Source organism: Lactuca saligna, chromosome 1, assembly GCF_052625555.1.
Source record: "Lactuca saligna cultivar CGN05327 chromosome 1, ASM5262555v1, whole genome shotgun sequence".
Taxonomy (NCBI): Eukaryota; Viridiplantae; Streptophyta; class Magnoliopsida; order Asterales; family Asteraceae; genus Lactuca; species Lactuca saligna.
In genome coordinates, this window is record NC_136417.1 from 188,504,288 (window position 1) to 188,515,728 (window position 11,441).

Here is an 11,441-nt window from a genome sequence, read left to right on the forward strand (position 1 = left end):
TTTTAAGCTTAGATCTCTTGATCTACACGTAAAGTTTGCCACTTTACGTGAGGGATAGGCCTTAGAAGTATGAATCTATGAGTTGGAAGCCCTGTTTGGCTCAAAAAGCCACTGCATGGATTAAGGATTGAATAGACTCGGCGAGTCCTTTGAGTGGACTCGGCGAGTAGTATGAAGACGAAGATGAACTCGACGAGTTGGATGAACAACTCGGCGAGTCTGTTGAAGATTGCCTTGGACTCGGCGAGTCTATTCTTGGACTCGGCGAGTCAAGTCGCGAAACCCCAAACCCTTCGAGTCAAGGCTCAGTTTAGTGAGTTGAGTGGGGACTCAGTGAGTTGGACAGGACAAAACTCGGAAATCAGTGAACTCGGCGAGTCAGTACGCTGACTCGGCGAGTAGGGTCAACATGGAAGGTTGACTTGGGCCAGGACTTTGACTTTGATCAGAGTTGAGTTAGTTGACTTTTAGAGGTCTGTCAAGATAAGTATCGCTTTGTTATTGGTAGCTCGGAGAGTTAGAGGAGCAGCGTTTCAGAAGGTGGTTGGTTAGCAGTCTGAGGGTTACCAACAGAATTCAGCAGTTCAGGTGAGTTTTCCTTCCAGTAGGAACGGGTCTAAGGCCACAATGTCGCCCCGTTCAGTTAGCAGTAGTTTCCGGACTTCGATCCGATGTAGTAGTTAGTATGTTTGATGCCTTCGTGGCTCAGACAGGATTTATGTGCTATGTGTTATGTGTTATGTGTTCCGGGCTACGGCCCGATGTAGTATGCAGTATATATGTTTATGCTAGTTGATATGTTATGCTCAGTCAGTTTCCAGACTTCGGTCCGATGTAGGGGGCAAGGCCCCAGTTAGTCCGGAATTCGGTCCGATGCAGGGGACAAGGTCCCAGTCAGTCTCCGGACTTCGGTCCGATGCAGGGGCAAGGCCCCAGTTAGTCCGGACTTCGGTCCGATGCAGGGGGCAAGGCCCCAGTTAGTCCGGACTTCGGTCCGATGCAGGGGACAAGATCCCAGTCAGTCTCCGGACTTCGGTCCAATGCAAGGGGCAAGGCCCCAGTTAGTCCGAACCTCAGTCCGATGCAGTGGGCAAGGCCCAGTATGTGCTTTATATGTTATTGTATGGTATGGGGTAGTTTGGGGGAGCTCACTAAGCTTCGTGATTACAGTTTCAGTTTTTGGTTTCAGGTACTCAGTTTTCAAAGGAGGAGCTCGGGAAGATTGTAGTGCACACACCATAGTCAGCTAGCCTGGGATGTTTTACTCTGATAATAAGTTTGTATTTCGAATTAATGCTACGAAATTATGTTATGATTTATGATACGGTTTTTTTATGAATATGGTTTTAGTAATGTTTTAAAAGAAAATTTTAGTCGTGATTTTTGGGACGTTACACCCCAAGAGGGCTAGAATAGTATATACGAGAGAGATTCCCGGGAAGGATGGTTCAGGATGACGTAAGAGAGTTTTGAGCGGTCCGGACAGACTGAAGATCGAAAGGCATACCAGTCAGACCGAAGGCTCGGGGAACGGTTCGGACAGGCTGAAGGCCCAGGAGGGCGGTCCAGACATGCTGAAGGTTCTGAGAGTGGTCCAGATAGGTTGAAGGCCTGGTAAGGCGGTCCAGTCATGCTGAAGACTCTGTATGTGTTAGTGGATCGGTATGAAGAGAATGAAGGAATATGTCGCCAGGAAATGGTAACCGATATGATCTGGCCCCAAGTATTGATCATGTTTATGGAAGGTAGTGCATGGACCCGAGAGTCCTTGCGAGCAGATTCAGAGTATATGGAAGTTCGAGGACAGCAGTTGCTCTATATGGATAGTGTAGAGTGAGGTTTAGCTCAATGGCACATGCAGGTGCGGTAAGAGTTGTTGAGTGGATTTCCTGGAAAGGAAAGGTATGTAGCTTCGGAAGGAGCGAGGGTCCTCCGTAAGGGGAGGAAGTGGAGTAAATGGATGACCGACATGCTTCGGTTATTGGTAGTAAGTACAGAGCTTGTACCAGATGTATGGAAGCACCTACGAGTTGGCCGCTCGTGGAGGTAGTGGCAATGTTGAGTGATGCACAGACATGTTTTCAGTTCCCTCGAAAGAGGAGGAGGATAGTGGTTCCATAGTGGAGACCGGAACAGAGGAAGGTGAAACAGCGGGTTAACAGAATCGGGGGTAGTCTGGACCGGTGCTGAGGATCGTAGGAGGATATTACGGTCGGAGGTCAAAGACCTAGAAACCATGATAGGGAGGTGTGAGTGATGCTTGCGTGAGTTGAAGGATGCGGTATTCTGCCCCTGTGCAAAGGATTGATTCAGAGGGGGGAACAGGATTAGTTCCAGGTTGCAAGATATCAGAGTTATCACCAATTTTGGGGCGAAAGGAGATGGATTAGTGTCTTAGCAGAGCTCAGTGGGTGAGTGTGGTATCTAGCGATTCGCAGGTTGCGATAGTGTATCCCTGAATTGGAGGGACGGTATCTTTGGGTGATACGTGGATGAGATGTGGTGCATCGAGGTATCCGAGTTTACTGCCTTGGGTTTTGGATAATTTTGAGTCTTGAGTGGAGACGGCAAGTGATGTGTCTAGCATCTATGGATCTAGTGAGAGCCCTTCGGCCAATGGCATCAAATGAGATTATTTAGAAATGAGGATTGCAATAGGGAAAAGTGTTTTGGTTCTGGAGGTTGTTGCCAGAAATATTGATGCATGATTTGGATGAGTGTGGGAATCTATTTATGTTAGATCGCAAAGCATGAGTAATGGATGCAGTGTGGTGATGCTGCGGGGAGTCGTAGTAATCGCTAATCAGAGGGAGGTTGTTGTAATACTACAGGGAGTTGTAGTATTCTCTAGTCAGCAAGAGGTGGTTATGAGGGAATACTCTTTGATCATAGCACGACACATGAGAATTTTAGGCTTGGGTAGCCCTAATGGTTGAGTTTTAGGAGCCTGGCGGTCGAACCAGGGGCGAGACTGGGGTCTCCGTACTTGTCAGAAATCGCGATATTTCAAATTAAGTTGTGGTTGTCGCAACCAAAGGGATTTAGGGAGGTGGTTTGTGCGCAGGATGCGAGTTATGAGTTATGTGATGGGTGTTTTGTTGGAATGAGTAATTCCAAATTTAGGGCAGCCCCAAACTCCCAATATGAGTTGGGATGTGGTGATGCGTCAGGTACACGATGTGAGTTTTGGATGTAGAGGTGAATTTTGTGTTAAGAGGGGGGTTATTGCTGTCACCCGATATCTTAGACCTGAGCAGGGTCCATTCGTTGGTACGAGATATACCATGGGGTACATGAGACAATTCTATTTGGGAGTATAGTATCCGTTTGGAGTAAAGAGAACTTTGTGACTTGTGCGTCACTGGGCAAAGAGAGATGATATGAGAGGGAATTCCGTGAGACGTCGGATCATGGGATGGGTAACCATGAAGGTTCAATGTGTGGGTTGAGGTCAGACCTCGTGTGGTGTCAAAAGGGATATGGGGACTAAAGCTGAGGCTTATAAGAGTGATGTCTAAGGAAACTTCTGATCGAGCATGGTTATTATTTTGTTCTGAGGGCAAAGTGTTAGGGGTTCCTTTCGGATGGGTGCAGATAGCAGTTAGTGGGTGTATGATCCCTAGTCAGGTGTGGACCTTTCTGTGCTTGGGTCGAGAGTTAGATCATTTAGTAGGGTTGGTATGAGGGAGTGGTAGCCGATTTTGGGTTTCAGTCTCGTCAGAGTCAGAGGATCAGTGAGTTATCAGGGTTTGACATTCGAGGATCGAGTATCATGGTGATCATTGGAGTAGGCGGTCCGGCGGCGGGCCAAGCCACTAGAGTTTCCAGATATTGGGATTGAGCATATCAGCGTTAGAGTGGTTGGATTAGTTTTGATTTTGGGAGTTTTGTGTGGGTTTAGTTGTCCATGGAAGAAGTTTTCGGTGTGGTATGAGATTTATTAGGTAGGTGCCTTCCAGAGATTGTAATATATGTGGTTAAGGAGTGATTTCGAGGGCGAAATCTAATTCAAGTGGGGGAGAATTGTAACACCCAGGAATTTGGAGTATATTTTTTAGCCCTTCTTCTTCTGCTAAATTGTCAAGTTTGACCCATAAATGAGAATTGTCACAGATGAGTACACTGGGCGTACAAAGGAGTACATTGCGCGTACTCATACGATTAAGTTGGATACGGTAGCCACACGGTACGATGAGCGTACCTTAAACTACGCTGGGCGTAGTGATCCCAGACTCAAAAACCCTAATTAAGAGAGGTGCCTTATATATATAATGAGAGGGTCTCATTTCCAGTCGCATTCTTCAGTCAAAAACCCTCTCAAACCCTTATATACCCGTTCTTGAGCTTGTTATGGCCTTGAAGTCTAGGCTTTGGATCTGAGCTTTCCTGGGGCTAGAGCACCATTTGAAGGTATAAAGTTCCAAGCTTTCCCTTTATTTTTTTTATGCATATTAGGGTCCATTTTAGGTTTTTTGGTCCCAAAGTTTGAAGCTTTGTGAGTTGTTAAACTCCAGAGCCCTTTAGTCGTCCTTTTGAGTGTTTTTTATGGAGTAGTTTCATAAAAAAGGAGATCTTGAAGGTTAAGATCAAGTCATGCATGAATGGAGAGCTTAATGAGTAAAGAGAAGGAGTATTGTGTGTGTTGCGATCACTTCAGCCATGCAAAGGCTAAAAGTTTATGACTTTATGGAATAAGGACTATTAGGAAGCCTAGATCCAAGTGAAGAGCTAAGGTCTTAACGGGTTAAGACCCATAAAGTGGATTTAGCAAAACCGAGGTTACGCGCCGCGTAATTCCAGTACGCCCCGCGTACTGGGTTGAAGTCCCCGATCAGTCCTTGGGCATTTGTGTATACGCTGAGCGTACCAAGGAGGTACGCCCCGCGTAACCCCTCTGTGGGCTTTTAGACTAGACTTGATATTTGGGCTTTAAGTATTGGGCTTGAATCCTTGGGCCTGTGTAGTTGAGCATATGAGCAGAGAATTAATTGATGTCTTGGGCCTCATGTTGGGGTTATCTTGTAGGGTAAGTTTGGGCCTTGGGGAAGCCCATTTATTGTTGGGCCTTGGTGGGCCCAATGGATTTATGGCAAGAATGGGCTGGTAGATGGTCTATCTTTAGACCTAGTAAGCGAGAGGTTGGACTTAGTTCCTAATTGGGTTAATTGTGGGATTTGACATAGAGTTAGAGATTAGTGTTTAGCAGCAGCGTGACTAGAGGTTGATTCTTCATGCAAGGTGAGTCTTCTCATTATACTGTACCTGGAAGGGTACCTATGTGTAATCGAAAGGTCTGGTGTGCTATAAGATATATGCATTGCATGTGATTAGTTGCCTGTTTTGTATGCGTTATGTATGCTATGCTTGATATGGGTCGGAAGGCATTATGATGTAGACCGTAAGGTCAAGGAGTTATGGACCAGAAGGTCGACACGGGTAGGACCGGAAGGTTTACTGGGTTGGGACGGAAGTCCCGTGAGACACATGGAACGGAAGGTCGTGGCTTGGAAGGGTGTATGTGTGTAAGTGGTATATTAGGGAACTCACTAAGCATTTATGCTTACAGTTGTTATGTTTGTGTTTTAGGTACCAGTGATGATCGTGGGAAGGTGCCGCCTTGACTCGTTCACACACACCGAGGGATTTGATATGTTTTGATATTGGGAGTTGATATATTTGTTGTGACGATATTGATACATTGAATTTTATGGTTTTGTCATGAATGAAATTACGTTTTTTTAAAATGAAAAATTGTTTTGAAAAATCTGAGTGTTACAGATGGTAGATAGATTTCATTGTATTTTGTTAAAACTATGTAGTTTTTAATGGATCTATACCTAATATTAGGTACATAATAGCCACATATTCCCTAAGCCCTATATATATATATATATATATATATATATATATATATATATATATATATATATAGCTTAAGAACACTTAAACACCACAACCAGAAATTTGCACCACCATCGTAAAATGGAATACCACCAGAAACCCTCTTGATTACAGTCCATAAATGTAGCACAAAACACACAAATGGAAATCATAAATAGACTAAGCACTCATGCATGACTTACTCTTCCTCCTTTAAATTCAACTCCGATGATGAATCAAGTCGTCTTCTTCTACCCAGAACTAGTAGCTGCAAGAGTACCATAACAATAATCCCATCAAATGACATCTCTTCCACCTCCTTCATTCTTGATCCACCCTCTACCACCGATGACAAACCCATTGTCGGAAGATGGTTTTCGGTAGGTTATGGTCGTTGCTGATCAAGATTCGGTATCTTTATATTTCACTGGTCAATTCTCAAGATTGTATCAATCCACGTAACTATTTGGTATCTACAAGATCTGGTATCGACCCAACTCTCATTAATGTTGTCGCCAGCTCAGAAAATCACCATCGTATTATTTGGTTTCAAACCTTCACCTTTTTAACAACCTAAATTTTTAATGAAAAATTTTCACTTTTAATTAATAAAACATAATTTCATAAACCATGAAATCCCAACGTAATTGTTTTTAAATCAACGATTCATTACAACTTAATCAAATCCTCAGAGTGTTCTCAAACCCTAACAGTGAAAGAGAGAGATATAGAGTGCATGCCGTGCCATCACGCCTTGCCATTGCCCTTGGGCTCAGATGTACCTGAAACAAATCAACAACATATAAGAGAAATGCTTAGTGAGTTCCCCAGAGCATACAACACACTACACATACACATAACCTCTTAGCTAATTAAAGCTACACACATATCACATAAGCCATGCATACATAAAACTAATAGTGCCATGGGCTACCCCACATGGTCTTTACCTAGGGCTGCCACGGGCTACCCCACATGGTCTTACATCCAATGCCATGGGCTACCCCACATGGTCTTTACCTGGGAATGTCATGGGCTACCCCACATGGTCTTACATCCAATGCAACGGGCTTCCCCTCGGGGTCTTCCATGCAAACACACAAACACATATCATATCAAATTGCATAATGACTAACACATATATCATAATCACGTAATCACATAATGGGCCAGCCTTGGTGCCTTAGACGCACGGGTATTGTGAGAAGACTCACCTCAGTCTGCTAGATACAAAAGTTGCTCTCCTAACCGTCCGAAACCGCCCAACCTGAATAATAATATTAATCAGCGTTAGGACCTTAGATTAATCAAAGGAAAAACCCAAAACTCCAAACCCATCCATGAGGCCCAATTATCCTTCCCTTAATAATGTGCCCAAAATCCAAGTCTAAAATTATTAATGGGCCTCTTGGCCCAATAAGGCCCAACCAAAGTATCCATGTCCCATAACAGATGAAATGGCCCATAATTCATAGAATGTAACCAGTCCAATAACCAAAATGAAGCCCAAAAGCTCAAAGGCCTAGAACAGATCCGACCCAATTTGTAGCGCGTACGCTTAACAAACCATTCTCATACGCGCAACGTACTGGGGTCTTAAGGACTACGTGCAGCGTACATTGAGTACGCCCAGTGTTCTTCCATATCAAGCACTTTCTCCATTAAATGCTTGATACCCGATTCCTTTACATCCAAAAGCCAGATCTTAGTTGTTTAATATTTCTAAAGGCATAAAGTTGCCAACTTTATGCCTTTGCATGCTTCATATACACCTAAAACATTCATTAAGACCTTTCCAAGGTCTTTAACCCATGCATAAGACCAATACTTCCACCAAGACTCCATTTTTATGCTTCAAAACGACCAAGGGACCTTAGATCTACCATTCTCCTCCCAGGAAGTTGCTTAACTCGCCAAAAGAGGTCCAAAATCCTTCAAAACAGACAAAGCTAGAAAACCCTAGCTAGATCTAAAGATTAAAATGGAAAGGTGCAATCTTTTTACCTCAAGAAGCCTTGCAAGATGACCCAATGCAGATTCTTGAGGCACCAAACTGATCCAAGCTTGCTTAACAACTCTCCTTCTTGAAAGAACTCCAAAATGGCCACCAAAACCTTCTTCTTAGGCTCCAACTCTCACCCACACACTAACTCAATTGTAGGAAGACGAAATGGGGGCTAAAGAGACTGATAGGGTTTGGTCCAAGAGGCTAAGAGGCGTTTAAATAGGTGACAAGTTCGGGATTTAGGGTTTCGACCCTCTGATGTGTACGTCCGACATACCCTCATGTACGCCCAACATACATGAGGCTCCTCCGCGATCATTCATGCAGAGGACGCTAAGCCTACTCACAGGTATTCCGAGCATACTCAAGGGACCAATTATGCAAAAACTTAGATTCTTGAGGGTTTTAAGACATACCAGGTTTAGGGTGTTACAACCTTCATCGTCTCAAATCTCATCGCTGCCGCTGCCTAGGGTTTCAGTATCTATTACTTCCATTCATTGGATTTGATATGATGGGGAAAACAAGCACCGCCATCACCAGTAGTCATTTAAATCTGAAAGAGGGTTCCAGATCTATGTGTGTAGGTGTTTGGTTTCTTTATACTTTGACAGATCTGGTGGGTTGTGTGCTGCCTAGGGTCAATCTCCTCTATAGGAAACCCTAAATCTGAGGTGCTGCTCTTCTACATGGGAGAGGGAAAGAATGTTAAGGATGCAATGGCCGGAGATGTCGCCGGAGTTGGTGTCGGCTGGTGTGGGTGGTGATGGTGGATAAGAGATGTAGTGAAGAACTAATTTACTCTTTCTTTTTTTAAAAGGCAATTACAATATTTTTAGATAATAAACAAATTAATAAATAAAAAAATAAATAGAAAATAAATCAAAAAATAAATAAATAAGAGTAAAATGATCTTTTTATGTCCGGAGGGATGAAACGTGTAACTTTTAAACTAATGACAGATGGTCCAAGTTAATTTTTGAAAATAGGGACTAAACGTTCCTCTTGGCACCTTCAAGATGGACGATTTGTGTAATTTACTTGTTTTTTCTTTTGTGTAAATTACACTGGTCCCTATGGTTTGGGGTAATTTGTATGTTTGGTCCATAACTTATTTTTTTAACTCGAAAAGTCTCTATTTGTTTTGTTGCGTGCTTGGGCCCTGTCTTACCTAAAAAGACTATTTGGCCATTCATTTTTTAATTTATTTAAATAAACACACCCCAACCCCACATCCACCTTACATTACATTACCTTACGTACCCCATCTTATTTAAGTAAATTAAAAAATCAAAGGCAAAATATTTTTTTTTTAGATTGGACAGGGACCAAGCGCGCAACAAAAACAAACAGTATGAATCTTTTGAGTTAAAAAAATAAAATAAATTAGAGACCAAACATGCAAATTATCCCAAATCGTATGGACCATTCGTGTAATTTACTAGTTTTCTTTTAATAAATCATTAACACATTTACCCACCAAATCATATTTCTTTTCGACGTTTGATTTTTAAAAATAAAAGATAATATCATAAAATTCTTTAAATTTGGCAAGAAATTTCAGTTTTGTTATAAAATATGATCAAATAGCAATATAAATTATAAAGTAAAGAAATAAATAAGAGTAGAGAGAACTTTTATTCCAATACTTGTGATGAAATCATCAAGTTTCTAATACATATGGCTCACTATTTATACTATCAAAATAAGAATAAAGATGAGCTATAATATGAATGCACATAATGATGGTGTATTATTACATTCATAAAACACATTGAAATGGTTGTTACTAATGCTAAATAATGATGGAGAGTTATGGGAGAAATGGAGAATCCAATGGTCATTCACAAACTAATATTTCATAACACTCCCCCTTGAATGACGATTGTATCATGCCTCGTTAAAACCTTAATAGGTAAAACCTCATGGGAAAACCATTTGTTAAGGAAAAAGAGTACATGATTAATAATAGATATTTGGAACAATTACCTCGTTAAAAAGCTTGCTAAGAAAACCCAGTGGGAAAAACATAGCTAAGGAAAAGAGTACAATGTGTTTCCAACTCCCCCTGATCATCACATCACTTGATTTCCTTAAAGCGTCGCATTCCAATATTTTGTACCATGTTTTCAAATTTGGATGTAGGGAGCACTTTAGTGAACAAATCTGCCAAGTTGTTACTTGATTGAATTTTCTAGATGTTGATGCCACACTCTTTTTGAAGATCATGAGTAAAAAAAAACTTTGGTGATATATGTTTGGTTCTGTCTCCTTTGATAAACCCTTCCTTGAATTGGGCTATACAAGCCGCATTATCTTCATATAGTATGGTTGGAATGTCCCTGTTAGAAGTTAGACCACAACTCTCACGAATGTGATGAGTTAAATTTCTTAACCAAATACATTCACGACTTGCCTCGTGAATTGCTATAATCTCTGCATGGTTAGAAGAAGAAGCAACTAAATTTTGTTTAATAGAACGCCAAGAAATTACGGTACCTCCACAAGTGAATAAATAACCTGTTTGGGATTGAGCTTTGTGTGGATCATAAAAATATCAAGCATCTGCATAACTAATTAACTCCGCATTTGATGAATTTGAATAATATAAGCCCATATCCATTGTACCTCGAAGATATCGAAGAATGTGTTTAACTCCATTCCAATGTCTTCTTATTGGGCAAGAACTATATCTTGCTAATAAGTTTACAACAAAAGATATATTAGGTCTCGTATTATTAGCAAGATACATTAGTGCACCAATAGCACTAAGATATGGTACTTCGGGACCAAGAAGTTTTTAATGTTTTTCACAAGGCCGAAACTGGTCCTTTTTGGCATCTAAATGCCTTACTACCATCGGGGTACTCAATGGATGTGAGTTATCCATATAAAATAAAATCTTTTAAGCACTTTTTCTAGATAACTAGATTGATGTACAAAAACTTCATTTTTGGTGTGCTCAATTTGAAGACACAAACAAAATTTCATTTTACCAAGATCTTTCATTTCAAAATTTTCTTTCAAACAAGAAGTGGCATTTTCCAATTCTCCAGGAGTTCTAATTATGTTCAAATCATCTACGTAAACAACAATTATCACAAATTCTGATCCGGATCTTTTTATAGATACACATGGGCTTAATGGATCATTTTTATAGTCCTCTTTTAAAAGAAATGTACTTAAACAATTGAACCACATACGGGCATATTGTTTCAATCCATACAAAGATTTATTTAATTTTACCAAATATACTTCACGTGAATTAGGAGTTTGTGCTTCTGGCACCTTAAACCCTTCTGGGATTTTCATATAAATATCATTCTCAAGTGAACCATATAAATAGGCGGTAACTACATCCATCATACGCATCTCCAATTTTTCATGTGTTGCCAGACTTATTAGATAATGGAATGTAATTCCATCAATCACATGAGAGTATGTTTCTTCATAATCAATTCCGGGCATTTGGGTAAAACCTTGTGCCACAAGTCTTGCTTTATATCTCACAACTTCATTCTTCTCGTTTCTTTTGCGCACAAATACCCATTTGTGT